Raw genomic sequence first — 16,650 nt, 5'->3', positions numbered from 1 at the left:
GCAAGATTCATCTTGGGCACCAGCTTTTTCAGGAATTCTCAGATTGAGTTGACTCTCCACTGTGCAAAGCTCTATCTTAGCTGAGCTATATTTCATTAAAATAATCCCTGCATATTCATGTTTTCAACTGGTTAGTTCATTGAAATAATGGATTGTATCTGACTCCTTTGCTGCTGTTTCTGATTACATTTTTTAATTGAAGTATAGTTGATTTACAATATTGTGTTAGTTTCAGATGTACAGCAAAGTGATTCAGTTTTTTATTTATAGTCTTTTCTGGTTCTTTCTCCTTATAAGTTATTACAAAATATTGAATATTGTTCTTTGTGCTATACAATGGGTCCCTGTTGGTTATCTATTTTAGCACCTAGAAGGCTCCAACAGTGCTTGCATATTATAAATGGCTGAGGTAGCCTTTGCCTACTGTTTTCCAGTTTATCAAAAAGGTTTGTCAAAGGTTCTTTATTATCCCTGTGTAACTATGTCTCAGAAAGAAAAGTGATTTTCAGACTCACAGACTTAGAGAATTGCTGGGGGGAAAGTTGGGGGGAAGGGATGGTTAGGGAATTTGGCATGGATATGTACACACTGCTGTATTTAAAATGGATAACCAACAAAGACCTACTGTGTAGCATATGGAACTCGGCTAAATGTTATGTGGCAGCCTGGATGGCAGGGGCCTCTGGGGGAGAATGGATAATGTATATGTATGGCCGAGTCCCTTCTCTGTTCACCGGAAACTGTCATAACATTGTTAATCGGTTCTACCCGGATGTCTCAGCCTGTAAAGAATCTGCCAGCAATATAGGACACAACCAGGAGACGTGGGTTCAATCTCTGGTTCAGGAAGATCCCATGGAGGAAGAAATGGCAACCCACTCCAGTATTATTTCCTGAAAAATCTCATGGACAGAGAAGCCTGACAGGCTATATAGTCCATAACGGTAGCACTGAGCGACTAAGCAAAAGCAATAAAAAATAAACTTTAAAAAAAGAAAGTGACTTTCTTAAGATCACCTAACCACAAAATAAAAAATTTAAAAAAAGAAAGTGACTTTCTTCAGATCACCTAACCACATCACAAGCCGTCCCACCCCTGCCCCCCGCCCCTCCCCCCACCCACCCCCCTCCACACACAGAGGTTTGCTAAGATTCCTCCCCAAATCCTGAGACTGTGACTTCTCCCCGATTGTAGGGAAAGGCTCCAGCCTAAACCTCCCCATGGATACACATCCTTTGTTTTCTGCGTCTGGGAAATGCCCCAGGATTCCCTGCTGTGTTACCCCAGGAGACTGTTGCTCAATCCCAGCAGCTGCTCTGAAGGAAAAGAAAAAGCAGACATGCTGAATGTATCATACACACAACACAATATGGAATTGAAGATCACTAATGAGCAGGAACGCTTTGATGGTACAGTCTCCCTCCAGTGAGGCCTAGTTCTTCATTTCCAGTGGGTGTTGCAGGAAGTCCTCTTGTAAAAAAAAAAAAAGAAGAAGAAAACATATATATTACTAATGCCGTGGCTATATGAAACAATATTTGGCCAAGATGGCTAAGATATGATTCATTCTTTGTTCATCGAGTTGCTAAGTATTATTCAGAGAGTGGAGTCACCATATGGTAGAACTGAGTTTCTTTGGGAAGCTGGGTGAAATATGGTGTTGGCTATAGAATGTGGAAATGTGCGTGTCTCTGGTGGTTAGAGTCTGGATCAAGCTGCAGACGGCTAATTCCATTAACTCCACTACACACGGCAATTGGAAAAGGCATAGCCCAGCACAGGTCACTCTATGAGGCTGGATTCTCTCTGAAACTGATGAAGAGTGGGCAAGCCACATAGCTAGACCCAGATGCGATCTTGAAAGAAAAATGTGTGTGGGCAAGTGCAGTACCGGCTGGGAAAGTCTAAGTGGCTGAAACCTATGACTCAGAAATCTTAAATTGCCTTGAAATTAATGAAGCTCTGTGGAGATGACTCAGTTCATTCATGTCCTTAGCTTGCAGGATTCAACATTGGCAGAAGGGAACACAGTCCAAAACTTGGAAGATCAGACCCTACAGAGGAAACAAGGCCAGGAGGTGGTCTGGGGTGCGTTGTCACAGGAGCCAGGACTGGATAGGCAGGTGAGCTGGTTTTATTCTTCCTGTGGGCAAGCTCATTCAAGTGCCATGCTGTCTGGACCTGATTTCTGTCCCTGTGAAACGGAAAGGAGAGATTAGATGATTCCTAAAATGTGGTCAGCTTTGATATTCTGATTAGCTAGGGTCCCAGTAAGAAACAGCATTTACCCCAGATGTTTCAAATGAGGAAATGTTAACATAGGGACTCTTTACAGTTGTCTGTGCCAGGTTAAGAGAATAAATAAGAAAGAATAAGGTACCCAGAGACCCCTAAAGGCAGGAAGCCATTGTCACTCCCACGGCCAAAAGGATGCAAAGGAAAAACAGTATTACTGGAGTCTGTTAAGAGTTGGAACCCTGGAGGAACCCACCCAGGGGTCTGGGGGAGGTCACCCCATGGAAGCCATAGTCCCCAGGGGACACAGTCCCTCCCACACACACAGTGGTGACTCAGAGGGAACAGAAAAGAAATAACTTATGCTGTGTCTTCTCCCCTCCCCGCTGCAGTTTCCCACTGGTGAGTCTTATTGGCCAAACCCAACTGGGTGCCATCAGGCAAAGGAATTCAGATACAACAGGCCACAGGGGTTGGAACAGCGCAAAGAAGGCTGAAGAATGCAGCTGGAGTGGGTGAAAACAGAAATATCAGCACATATTCTATGACTTTATACATGTGATTATGCTCTCACATTAGGGAAAAGGGCAGAACACACATTTTTAATTTTTATTTTTTCCTGGAGTGATTAAAGAATGATTCTCAAGTCACAGAATTCCTGAGGGCAGGGACCAGGTTTTGTTGATTTTTTTTTTTTAACCTATCAGAATCTATCACATCTGGCACATAGTAGAAAATCATGAAATACTTGATGAATTAAAGGCTGATCACAGATCCACATTTATAAACATCTATAAATGTCCAGGGCATGCTCTGTTAATATCTGTTGAATGAGTAATGAATGTGTAGGTTCAAAACAAATTACGTAATCTTTTGGATAAAAGGTTCTGCAGAGCTCAGGCAAACCCTTGGTATTTTTTGTTCTCATAGTTGTTTTGAGTATGATTGATGGTTATCATTGCACAAGCTGTGTAAATATCCTGAACTAGGAAGATGGACCCCACAATGTGAGACGCCGTGATATAAAAAGTGAATGAGGAAGTGCATGTGTGCACTCAGTTGCTCAGTTGTGTCCAACTCTGTGACCCATGAATTGTAGCTGACCAGGCTCCTCTGTCTGTGGAACTATGGAACCTGCATCTCCCGAGGCTCCTGCATTGGCAGGCGAATTCTCTACCACTGAGCCATCTGGGAAGAGGGGGCTTTAAGGATATCTCTCCTGCTTTCCTCAGTGCTGAGATTCCCAGCAGGAGTGCTTGCAAAAGAAGAATGTCTAGCATATTTAAATACGTGCGGAATCACCTCCTGACAGGTGGATGTTCTTACAGAGGGATGCTCTTTAATGAGCCATGGATGGACACCCAGCTCTACCATCTCTCAGCTCTCTGACTTGAGACAAAACTTGACCCGGTGAGCCTCAGTTCCGGTCTAATGCTGCTTCATAGGGTCAGTGTGAGAAATGAATGAGATGCTGTGTGTCATGTTCCTGGTAAAGAGCCCAGCACGTAATCGATGTTCACTTGCTCTCAGCGCCATCTTTCTAGTGGAGGCATTGATTTCCTCCAAGTTGACATAGGTGGAAGACCAGTGATGAGAAAAGATGCTTTCTGCATTGCTATCTATATCCCCTTTAACAGAAAGTCACTTCTTTTATTATGAGACCAATCCTGTGCCTAAGAGAAGCATAAGACATAGTATAAGTTACAGAACACATCTAAATGATTATCCCTTACTGTTCATATTTGGGAACTGATGTACACATGTGTCTTATTGGGATATAGAGGGTCTCATGGGTACGTGTTGGCAATTCTCTTTAGAATTCACCTAACACACTTCTTCTATGATGGTCAAATCCAATTCCCTCTAAAGAGACTGAAATGCCAGATGCTTTTTTTTCTCAAGCCTTAATTGTAGCTAAGCAGGGTCATGTGATACGTCATGCCTAATGGAATGAAGGGTATTTTTTGTTAGAACGTTTTCTTTGGTTCCCAGTTGCTGAAACTGCATAATAGCTGTGAAATGGATGTCTTTTGTCACATATAGCAAGCCCCCTTCACATACCTGGTTATGATAATGAGGTGACTTTTGGAAAGCCTCTAAGGATGGGGACTGGTGCCAGGGGAACCAACCTTGACTAGAGGATTGGGAATTTCAGCCACATCCTCTGATCCCCAGGGAAAGGAGAGGGGCTGGAGATTGAGTTCAGTCATCACTGGCCAGTGACTTCATCGATTATGTCTATGTAATGAAGCTACCTAATAAAACCCCAAAAGGACATTTCAGAGAGCTTCCAGGTTAAACCGGAAAGCAGTCTTGTATTTGGAGAGTGATGTACCCTGGGGTTTCGTGAGGACAGAAACTCCTGTGCTCAGGACTGTTCTGGTCCCCACCCTATGTGTGTCTTCTCCCAGCTGTTTATTAGTAGCTTTTAGTATCATTTGCTATAAAATGGTAATCTAGTAAGTTGAAGCTCTAATATTTTGGCCACCTGATGCAAACAGCTGACTCATTGGAAAAGACCCTGATGCTCAGAAAGATTGAGCAAAGCAAAAGGAGAAGAGGGTGGCAGAGGATGAGATGGTTGGATAGCATCACTGACTCAGTGGACATGAACTTGGGCAAACTCCAGGAGATAGTGAGGGACAGAGAGGCTTGGTGGGCTGCAGTCCGTGGGGTTGCAAAGAGTCAGACATGACTTAGAGACTGAACAACAACAAATCTAGTGAGTAGACTGGTTTCCTGAATTCTGTGAGCCACACTAACAAGTTAATCAATCCTTGAGAGGGGCTTGTGGGAACCTCTAATTTCTAGAGTATTGATCAGAAGCACAGATAACAACGTGGCCTTGTAATTGGTGTCTGAAGTGTGTGTGTGTGTGTGTGTGTGTGTGTGTATGTGGTAGGAGGAGTGCAATCTCTTGGAATGGATCCCTTGACACTACCTTCAGGAGCTCCAGGTAAAAAATGTCAGGTTTTAATACTGGTGTCACAGAATTGCTTGATGTGTGGATTTTTCCATGCATGCAGTGTCAGAAGTGAGTAGTGTGGTGGAGTAGTGTGAGAATGGAGGAAACACACCAGGAATGTTGTTTTTATACAAGACAATTAGAGAGACGTTGCCCAGAGGCCTGGTGTGTAACTGACCTGTGAAACAACCCAAATTTCTGTCTTAAGAATTTGCATCCTTAGAGATTCGTTTACTATGTATGCCTTGTTTTGTCCTATATTCTGTTACATGCCTCCAAAAGCATTCTAACAGAGAAGTTCTCTTTAGATTTGTTCTGGGAGAATAATTGGATCCCTCTGTCTCTATCTGTTTTCTCCAACGGCTAATTAAAAGTCGAGAGGTCAGAACTCACAGACATTTTTGATTCCTCCATCCTCTTACTTATTGATCCATTCAATCAATCATTCATTACTTATTCAATCAATTCAGTATGTACTTATTCAATCTGTCCCTATTCTTTTCTTCCAGTGGTTGACTTCTGTTGGCCTTCAGAACCCTGCTCTGGCATCATGATTTTCAGAAAATCTTCCTGGGATGCCTACATCCAGCCAAATGCTCTTCCTCTGTGCAGCCAGTCATCCTTGGCATCCTTAGCAGCCAGTCATTATATCATTTTTAGCATCTATCACATTGGAGTGAAGTAATCTGTTTGTGTACCTGTACAACTAGAATATACTTCTCCTAACCGGAGGAGCTAATCAATAGTCTTCCTTCCTCTCTTCCTTCCGTCCTTTTTCCCTCCTCCCTTCCTTTCTTCCTTCTTTTCTTTCTTCTTTCCCATTCTCTTCCTTCCCCATCTTCTCCATCTCCTCTTTCTCCTTTACCTCTTTTTTTTTTTTCTTCTATGTGCTTTACAATACAGTAAAGTTCTTGGCCATAGTGACTATTCAAAACTCTGAAAATAAAACTGGGTACTGCGGGAACATGGAAGAATAACAGAGTTGGTAAATAAAGGCAGAGACTATGCTGATTGACTGCAATCCTAGTGTGTGGCCCAGTGAAAGTGCTCAGTAAATGTTTGGTGAGTGAAAAAATTAGACTCAAAGAGAATCAGTTTTATCAAAATGACAAAACTGACATAAGACTCATTTTGGATATGAGTCAATGCTTGCCACGTATAGCATTAGGTAATAGTGATATTTCATAAATATGTATTAAATAAATGACATATACACTTAATGTGCCCAGAATTTAAAATTTAAAATTCTGTATGTTGTGAAATATGACTCTATTCTCTTGGCTAATGTTTTTGCCTCATTTGGGGAATAATTTATTCTTTCTCTGATGATTTGAATTATTAGCTTCATCATATGCTAAGTACTCATAGATAAGATGGGTTGTTTTCTGTAATCTTTATTTTATTACTTTGCACCTTACAATACTGCCTCACTGTTTTAATCAGTGGGTGTGAATGTGTGATGTGAGTGTCTCACTGTTGTCTTCCTTTTATTCTCAATGTTTTGTTGTTTTTTTTTTTAATAATTCTTAGACTTCTAGGGATCCAAATAAACTTTGGGCTCAAATGTAAAAGCTCCATAAATGTCTCAAAATGACTCCTTAAGGTTGAGATAGTATTGAATTTAGACATTATGAGATGCAATATGGCAGAGGGAATAAAAGCATGGTTTTGGAACTAGTTGCCCAGAACAAAAAGAATAACTTCACAACTTTCTAACCTGCAGTCTATGACAAGTCAGTGAATCAGTTTCTTCATTGGTAAAATAAGAATAATAATACTCTTTACAGGTTTGACAGTTAGACAAAATTGAAAAAAAATATTAAATATTTAGCCTGGTTTCTGGCACATGGAATATATTAACAGAGGTTAATTAGATATTTAATTTTCCAGCGTTGTTCTAAAACTTCCCATTGCCCTATCCATAGCCAAGGATGGAAGATGACACTCTGTCCCAAGGGAACCCATTCATAGGAAGGGTTGAGTTATCTACGTTTTCTGTTTTTATGAAGCCCTATAACTACTTACCCAATGGTGGTAGAGCTATAGCTATGCAGTTGTGTATGGGGAGCTAGGGGCTGCCTGCCATGGGAGGTCCTGGAGGAAATCAATTGAACCAAACAGGAGATGAAGAAAAGCAGAAATAAGAAATTCAATGTGGCCCTTGGAGGGAAGAGAGGACAGCCTTAGTTTCCATCTCTGTTCCTATGAAGTCTGGCAGGATGATATTACCTGTATGTCTAGGCTGAAAAGATGATCCTTACAATAAATTTTCCTTTCGATTGATCAAGTTTGCACAATTTCATTTTCCTTTGAACTTGAACAGCCTTGGGCAGAAAAGGAATCTAACATTTATACTGTTTTTCCAATTAGATTGTACTTAGGATAAAATGAAGCCGCAGAAAACTTAAAAAAGGGAAATATGGCTCTTTTTCAATGTTTTCTACATAAATCTCAGGAGATTTGTGACATTGCTCTATCCTCCTCACAGGTGACTTTCTAAATTCAAGGAAATGACACATGGAGCAGGGTCATCTAAAATGAAAAGGGTCACAGCCAGGTACAGATGGTAATTGCGCTGCTTACATGTATCAAAGCTGTATGTGGAAGGTCATGTCCTGAGAATTGCATGAATCATTGCTACCAGATATGTTATCTTCACATTGCCCCCATTTTAGCTGCACAATTCCTGGGAGTATCTATGACCTTTGGCATATATATATATAAACTAAAAAATAGATACTACTTCTCAAAGACCCCTATGTGACAACTCATGTATTGTCACGTTAAATTGACCACAGCATTCTCCTCTGAGTGATTTTTAAAAGGTATTAACCCTGAAGCATTAACAGTTACACCTCCAATAATGATAGAAATGGCTAATAGAAGGATGTAGCAGAGAAGCACACTCTTGTACCACACATGATTCACAGTTTATAGAAAACGCTTTGTAATATGTTTGTTGGCTATGATGCATCAGATTCACTTTGAACAATGAGAAAATGGTGGTCTTTGCACCAGAAGCTAATCATAACTTTCTCAAAAACTCTTTGTGACCATTTCACTCTGAAATTCTATGCTGTAGAAAGTCCCTGAAACTTGTCACTTTTGCCCTACAATGCAATATAATCAAGAACAGACACAACACAGCATTGTCACTTGAGATATGACTTCAACACTTTCCACTTAGTTGGTAGCTGGCACATAGGTAATGATGTGGCCTTGAAGTAAGTTTTCTAAAAACTTTTCTTGGCTTGTGACACAAAAGAACATCTTGTTTTTAATGCATATTGTTGGCATTTCTCACTACTAAATAGAAGTTCTTCTAAGTTGGTGTGAGACATGATGTTTAAGGACATTTAAAAGAATGTAAGTTGTGACCTCATGAGAACATCAAAACACTGCATTGTCAGATTGCCATTAAAAATATTTAACAAGAACCTTCTTGACCCAAACCTTGGAGTCTTAAGAGTTGCACTTAAAGGCAAGCTTCAAGGGGTGAGGCAAAATGTAAAAAAAAAAAAAAAAAAAAAAAAAACCCTGAGAGAGAGAGAAAGAAATTAGAAGCTGTCAAGGACAGATTTCTGCTTCCTCCTCTGGGGGCATCGGTCATTTGGGGTTACTGGGCCCAGGATGCTGGACACTCAAGGGGAGAAGGAGGGGATAAAGAGAAGGAGGGAGAGAGGAAGAAAGGAAGAAAAAGAAAGAAAGAAAAGGAAAAATCTAAGACAGTGTTAAAAAGATGACACTCTGAAAAACAGATGTAAACCATACCACTTCCAGGTAAACCAAAACATAAGATCACCCTGTGAAGAGAAAAGATAAGTCAGTTAATGTCACAAAATTACCACCTAACAAACTACTCTCAAGCTCCGTAGCCTACAGCAACAACTCTTTGTTCTCATTGTCTGTGGTCAGCTGATGGTCTGATGGGCATCCACACGCTTATAAGAATTATCTAGGATCAGCTCACTGTGGCTTCTGTGATCCGTGTTTCTCCTGTCTTTGCCCTGGGACAGGCCGAGTCAGTTAACATCTCATTGGCCAAAGCAAGGCACATGGCCAGTGTTAGGTGGACGGGTGGATATATGGTCTGCTCTTGAAAGGAGAAAGGAGAAAGTTTGCATGTTTTAATAACAACCTAGTCTCTCCAGGGATCTTCAATTAAAAGTTTTCACTTTTCATTTTGTGGATATTTCTTACACACCATCTTTTCACGGTACACTTTACAATATATGTGATGATGTATTTCTCATTCAATCATCACAATTATATAAGGTGGATATATTATTATTTCTAATTTAAAAGTAAGAAACCTGAGACTGATGTCCAAGGTCAGGAGCGGCGGACGTGAGGAGCTACCCCACGTCCAAGGTAAGGAGAAGCGGCTGCATTTTGCTGGAGCAGCTGTGAAGAGATACTCCACGTCCAAGGTAAGAGAAACCCAAGTAAGAAGGTAGGCGCTGAGAGAGGGCATCAGAGGGCAGACAGACTGAAACCACAGTCACAGACAACTAGCCAATCTGATCACATGGACCACAGCCTTGTCTAACTCAATGAAACAAAACCATGCCATGTGGGGCCACCCAAGACAGACGGGTCATGGTGGAGAGGTCTGACAGAATGTGGTCCACTGGAGAAGTGAATGGCAAACCTCTTCAGTATTCTTGCCTTGAGAACCCCATGAACAATATGAAAAGGCGAAAAGATAGGACACAGAAAGATGAACTCCCCAGGTTGGTAGGTGCCCAATATGCTACTGGAGATCAGTGGAGAAATAACTCCAGAAAGAATGAAGTGATGGAGCCAAAGCAAAAACAACACCCAGTTGTAGATGTGACTGGTGATAGAACCAGGGTTTGATGCTATAAAGAGCAATATTGCATAAGAACCTGGAATATTAGGTCCATGAATCAAGGCAAATTGGAAGTGGTCAAACAGGAGATGGCAAGAGTGAATGTCGATATTCTAGGAATCAGCAAACTAAGATGGACTGGAATGGGGGCATTTAACTCAGATGACCATTATATCTACTACTGTGGGCAGGAATCCCTTAGAAGAAATGGAGTAGCCATCATAGTCAACAAAAGAATCCGAAATGCAGTACTTGAATGCAATCTCAAAAATGACAGAATGACAGTAATCCAAGTCTATGCCCTGACCAGTAAAGCTGAAGAAGCTGAAGTTCAACAGTTCTATGAAGAACTACAAGACCTTTTAAAACTAACATCCCAAAATGATGTCCTTTTCATTATACCAGACTGGAATGCAAAAGTAGGAAGTCAAGAAACACCTGGAGTAACAGGTAAATTTGGCCTTGGAGTACAGAATGAAGCAGGGCAAAGGCTAATAGAGTTTTGCCAAGAGAACCCATTGGTCATAGTAAACACCCTCTTCCAACAACAAAAGAGAAGACTCTACACATGGACCTCACCAGATGTTCAACACCAAAATCAGACTGATTATATTACTTGCAGTAAAAGTTGGAGAAACTCTATAGAGTCAGCAAAAACAAAACCAGGAGCTGACTGTGGCTGAGATCATGAACTCTTTATTGCCAAATTCAGACTTAAATTGAAGAAAGAGGGGAAAAACACTAGGCCATTCAGGTATGACCTAAATCAAATCCCTTATGACTATACAGTGGAAGTGAGAAATAGATTTAAGGGACTAGATCTGATAGACAGAGTGCCTGATGAACTATGGACAGAGGTTTGTGACACTGTACAGGAGACAGGGATCAAGACCATCCCCAAGGAAAAGGAATGCAAAAAAGCAAAATGGCTGTCTGAGGAGACCTTACAAATAGCTGTGAAAAGAAGAGAAGCAGAAAGCAAAGGAGAAAAGGAAAGATATACACATTTGAATGCAGAGTTCCAAAGAGTAGCAAGGAGAGATAAGAAAGCCTTCCTCAGCAATCAATGCAAAGAAATAGAGGAAAACAATAGAATGGGAAAGACTAGAGACCTCTTCAAGAAAATTAGAGATACCAAGGGAACATTTCATGCAAAGATGGAAACAATAAAGGACAGAAATGGTATAGACCTAACAGAAGCAGAAGATATTAAGAAGAGGTGGCAAGAATACACAGAAGAACTGTACAAAAGAGATCTTCATGACCCAGATAATCATGATGGTGTGATCACTCACCTAGAGCCAGACATCCTGGAATGTGAAGTCAAGAGGGCCTTAGGAAGCATCACTATGAACAAAGCTAGTGGAGGTGATGGAATTCCAGTTGAGCTATTTCAAATCCTGAAAGATGATGCTGTGAAAGCGCTGCACTCAATATGCCAGCACATTTGGAAAACTCAGCAGTGGCCACAGGACTGGAAAAGGTCAGTTTTCATTCTAATCCCAAAGAAAGGCAAAGCCAAAGAATGCTCAAACTACCACACAATTGCACTCATCTCACACGCTAGTAAAGTAATGCTCAAAATTCTCCAAGCCAGGCTTTAGCAATATGTGAACTATAAACTTCCAGACATTCTTGTTGGTTTTAGAAAAGGCAGAGGAACCAGAGATCAAATTGCCAACATCCACTGGATCATTGGAAAAGCAAGAGAGTTCCAGAAAAACATCTGTTTCTGCTTTATTGACTATGCCAAAGCCTTTGACTGTGTGGATCACAATAAACTGTGGAAAATTCTGAAAGAGATGGGAGTATCAGACCACCTGACCTGCCTCTTGAGAAACCTGTATGCTGGTCAGGAAGCAACAGTTAGATCTGGACATGGAACAACAGACTGGTTCCAAATAGGAAAAGGAGTACCTCAAGGTTGTATATTGTCATTCTGCTTACTTAACTTATATGCAGAGTACATCATGAGAAATGTTGGGCTGGATGAAACACAAGTTGGAATCAAGATTGCTGGGAGAAATATCAGTCACCTCAGATATGCAGATGACACCACCCTTATGGCAGAAAGGGAATAAGATCTAAAGAGCCTCTTGATGAAAGTAAAAGAAGAGAGTGAAAATGTTGGCTTAAAGCTCAACATTCAGAAAACTAAAATCGTGCCATCTGGTCCTGTCACTTCATGCAAATAGATGGGGAAATAGTGGAAACAGTGGCTGACTTTATTTTGGGGGGCTCCAAAATCACTGCAGATGGTGATTGCAGCCATGAAATTAAAAGACGCTTACTCCTTGGAAGGAGAGTTATGATCAACCTAGATAGCATATTCAAAAGCAGAGACATTACTTTGACAACAAAGGTCTGTCTAATCAAGGCTATGGTTTTTCCAGTGGTCATGTATGGATGTGAGAATTGGACTATAAGGAAAGCTGAGTGCCAAAGAGTTGATGCTTTTGAACTCTGGTGTTGGAGAAGACTCTTGAGAGTCCCTTGGACTGCAAGGAGATCCAACCAGTCCATCCTAAAGGAGATTGGTTCTGGGTTTTCATTGGAAGGACTAATGTTGAAGCTGAAACTCCAATAATTTGGCCACCTGATGCAAAGAGCTGACTCATTTGAAAAGACCCTGATTCTGGGAAAGTTTGAGGGCAGGAGGAGAAGGGGCTAGCAGAGGATGAGATGGTTGGATGCCTCACTGACTCAATGGACATGAATTTGGGTAAACTCTGGGGGTTGGTGATGGACAGGGAGGCCTGGCGTGCTACAGTTCATGGGGTTGCAAAGAGTCGGACACGACTGAGTGACTAAACTGAACTGAACTGAACCTGAGGCTTCAGGGACTTAACCCTTTAGCTCATGGATTGCAGGGACAAAATTCCTCAGATCCAAGATACCTCACAGCTTTCTTTCTTAACTTCTTCACTAAAAATGCTCTACCTAATTATTTGGCACAAACAAATTATTTTCCTGATTGTTGCTAGAGGTCTCCCTAGCAGCTTGGAACTCATAATCATTCTCATCTGAGCAGAATATAATCACTGATATAACTTTGAGCTCCTGTCATTTCATTCTGCTAAAAAAAAAAAAATCACAGCGTGAATCTGAAATATTAGGATGGCTTTGGGGCTAAAGAAAATAAGATGTCTGGAAAAAAAGGTGCCATATGTACAGGATTCAAGCGGCATCTGTGCATGCTCATTATAGCCCGTTGCCCTGTATCTGTTCAATTTGTTCATCAGGTAATTCAAATGACTCATAGGGTAGGAACTGTGTTGTGTCTACAGTCTTCTGTTTGCTTCCAGCTTAGGCCTAACAAAGTGGTTTGTTCTCTTACTTTATATCATTCAAGGAGACAGCATTTGTCCTTTCATCCAACTGAATAAATAACTTTCCAAGATAAATTTTCTTTCCATCAAGAGTGCATGTGTGCTAAGTCACTTCTGTCACGTCCCACTCTTAGCAACCCTGTGGACTGTAGCTCACCAGACTCCTCTGTCCATGGGATTCTCCAGGCAAGAATACTGGAGTGAGTTGCCATGCTCTCCTCCAGGGGATCTTCCTGACCCAAGGATCAACCTGTATCTCCTGCATTGCAGGTGTATTCTTTTACCCACTGAAATGCTCATTGAGAGTGGCATGTGTATTATAATCCATGCCAAGTCTCCCCACCTTATGCCTCTGAGATCAATAGTGTTAGTTAAGTAGCAGGCTTAAAGGAGGGAGGGGGTTTAGGAAAGGAATATGGACAGGAATGATAGTGAAATCAATGACTGATGGACAGAGGAGGACCAGAGGGGAGCAATTCAGGATAAGCTGGAGTGTACATTATATGAAGTATAGATTTTAGAGCCTGATGGGATTTTCTGGAGTTGCTCCAAACTTTTCTCTTTTATAGTGGAGTAAATGAAAGGCAGTATGAATTAGCAGTGATTCCAAGTAAGTTAATGACAAAGGTAAAAACTTAACCAGGACTCCAAGCCCTATGCAATGGTTAAGTCTGTGTGACTACTTGATTAGATTTTGGTGCCAGTTGTTTGATCAAACACTAGTCTAGATGTTGCTGTGAAGATATTTTGAAGATGTGATTAGCATCTCTAATCAGTGGACTTGAAGAAGATCACCTTTGATAGTGTGGGTGGGCCTCATCTAATCAGGTGAAGACCTGGGGAGCAAAAACTGAAGTTTCTTGGAGGAGTAGAAATTCTGCCTCAAAGCTGCAGCATAGAAATCCTGCTTGAGTGTCCAGGCTTCTGGGCTGTGCTGGAAATTTTAGACTTGCCAGCCCGACAGTTACATGAACCAATTCCTTAAAATAAATCTATTTATATATCTGTTTATCCATCTATCATTTGTCTGTTGACAGACACATACATACAGAGAGTCAGACAGATACACACATGCTATTGGTTCTCTTTCTGTCAAGAATCCTGACTGATTCAGAGTTTGGAATCAAGAGTAAGGTGCCCTGTAAAAGATACCTAAAACTGTGGTCATGGCTTTGGAATGAATAATGGGTAGAAGCTTGAAGACTTTTGAGATTCATGCTAGAAAAAGCCTGCGTTGCCTTAGAGACTATTTGTAGAAATAAGGTTGTTAAAGACGATTCTTGTGAGGACTCAGATTTGCACACAGAGAGAATGCCACGTGGCGACAGGGACAGAGGAGACTGTGATGCTGCTGTAAGCCAAGGGATTCCTGGGGCTACTAGCTGCAAGAAGCAAGGGAAGGCCCTCCCTGAAAGGATCTTTGGAAAGAGCACAGCTCACCTTTCTTGCACTTCTAGCCTCTTGAACCGAATCATGAAAGAATAGACTTCTGCAGTCTTCAGGCACCCAGGTTATGGTACTTTGTTACGAAGCCCTAGGAAATTTATGCACCTGGGATTCTGCTATGGTTCTGAAACAGTGCTAGACTCTAGGACTTCAGAGAATAAGACATGGATCTGTCTCTCATAAAACATAGTTTCTACTAATTACAGTATTTATAAGTAGCATGGCTGTGGGCTGGTCTAGCATGACTGGAATAATGGGGAAGGGGTGGGGAGAACAGATAAAACATGTATGGCAAGCCTGCTGCCATCTTGAATGTCACATACCAGTACCTTTCTCTAATCTTATAAGTAGGTAGTTCTAACATTACGTGCTAGAAATTAGAAGTGCCAGATCTGTATGGACTGGGAAGTGTGTGGGGATGTATCCAGGAGGATGTATTGTCTTAATCTGATCTTGAAAAATAGATGGGATTTAGATAGAGAAGAGACATGAACACATTCTAGAAGAGCTAATTCTACGGGCAAAGAGAAAGAGGCTAGGATGAATGAGCCACTGTCATTATGCTTCCACTATAATATTTCCCCTGTGGCTCAGCAGTAAAGAATCTGCCTGCAATGCAGGAGATGCTAGAGATGTGGGCTTGATTCCTGGGTTGAGAGATCCCATGGAGGAGGAAACAGCAACCTGCTCCAATATTCTTGCATGGAAAATCCCATGGGCAAAGAAGTTCATAGGGTCACAAAGGGTAGGACACGGCTGAGTCCATACAGCACACACAGGCCTTCTACCATGTATCGGAAACTTCTAAGTTTTGTCCTACTTTCAAACATCCTAGCAAGGTGGATATTGTTTTTCCTGTTTCAAATATGAGAACATGGAGATTCAAAGCCTTGCCCAAACAGGCATGGTAGGAAAGAAATAGAGTTCCAGAGCTTCTCTGGCCCAGAGCTGGTGAAATACCCAAAGCGTGGTGAGGAAGACAGTCTGGCAGAACCAAAGGTTCATGACTACAAGGATTGAGAAAACTCTCTCTCTTTTCCTTACACGTGCACTGTTTTTGTCTTTGGTATGTTAAGTTAGCATGGGAGGTTATCTGAAGATAGTAAGAAGAATAAAGTCAAACTCTAAGCTGTCTGCACGACATTTTAATAGTTTGGTGACTCTGTCTGAAATATATATAGCTATCACGGCAGCAAATTGGACATTTTACCCATTTATATTGATCCATTGTTCTGGCACCAGGGGGATCCTATTGGGCCCAATCTGATGTGTGATTTTTCTCCATAATGGAATCATTGATTCTCTGGTAGGAAGCTGAGTTGTGCGTCCCAGCTTTATGTTTTTTTGTTTTTGTTTTTGAAATAAATTTGTCCTGTGGTGTTGGAGAAGACTCTTGAGAGTCCCTTGGACTGCAAGGAGATCCAATCAGTCCATCCTAAAGGAGATCAGTCCTGGGTGTTCATTGGAAGGACTGATGTTGAGGCTGAAACTCCAATACTTTGGCCACCTGATGTGAAGAGCTGACTCATTTGAAAAGACCCTGATGCTGGGAAAGATTGAGGGCCAGAGGAGAAGGGCGCAACAGAGGATAAGATGGTTGGATGGCATCACTGACTCAATGGACATGGGTTTGGGTGGACAGGAGTTGGTGATGGACAGGGAGGCCTGACTGGCGTGCTGTAGTTCATGGGGTCGCAAAGAGTCAGACATGACTGAGCAACTGAACTGAACTGAACTGCCCTGTGTTAACCACTATTATAATAGAATCACAATTTAAATTGATACTTTTGAATTTGTGGTGTTGGAGAAGACTCTCAAGAGT

The 16,650-nt window shown here is 41.4% G+C and overlaps 1 long non-coding RNA gene across 2 annotated transcripts in view; it reads left to right on the top strand.

The window, feature by feature from the left end:
* LOC122703018 overlaps positions 1-16,650 on the top strand; it is a 42,787-nt gene that overhangs the window by 12,580 nt on the left and 13,557 nt on the right. For both annotated transcript variants that reach the window (XR_006343396.1, XR_006343395.1), the window contains exon 2: positions 1,998-2,124. This is a non-coding gene — a long non-coding RNA (uncharacterized LOC122703018). The remainder of the gene's footprint in view (positions 1-1,997; positions 2,125-16,650) is intronic.

Source organism: Cervus elaphus, chromosome 11 (assembly GCF_910594005.1).
Source record: "Cervus elaphus chromosome 11, mCerEla1.1, whole genome shotgun sequence".
Classification (NCBI taxonomy): Eukaryota; Metazoa; Chordata; class Mammalia; order Artiodactyla; family Cervidae; genus Cervus; species Cervus elaphus.
Note: the sequence above shows the minus strand (reverse complement) of the source record. Positions and strands in the feature narration are given on the sequence as shown.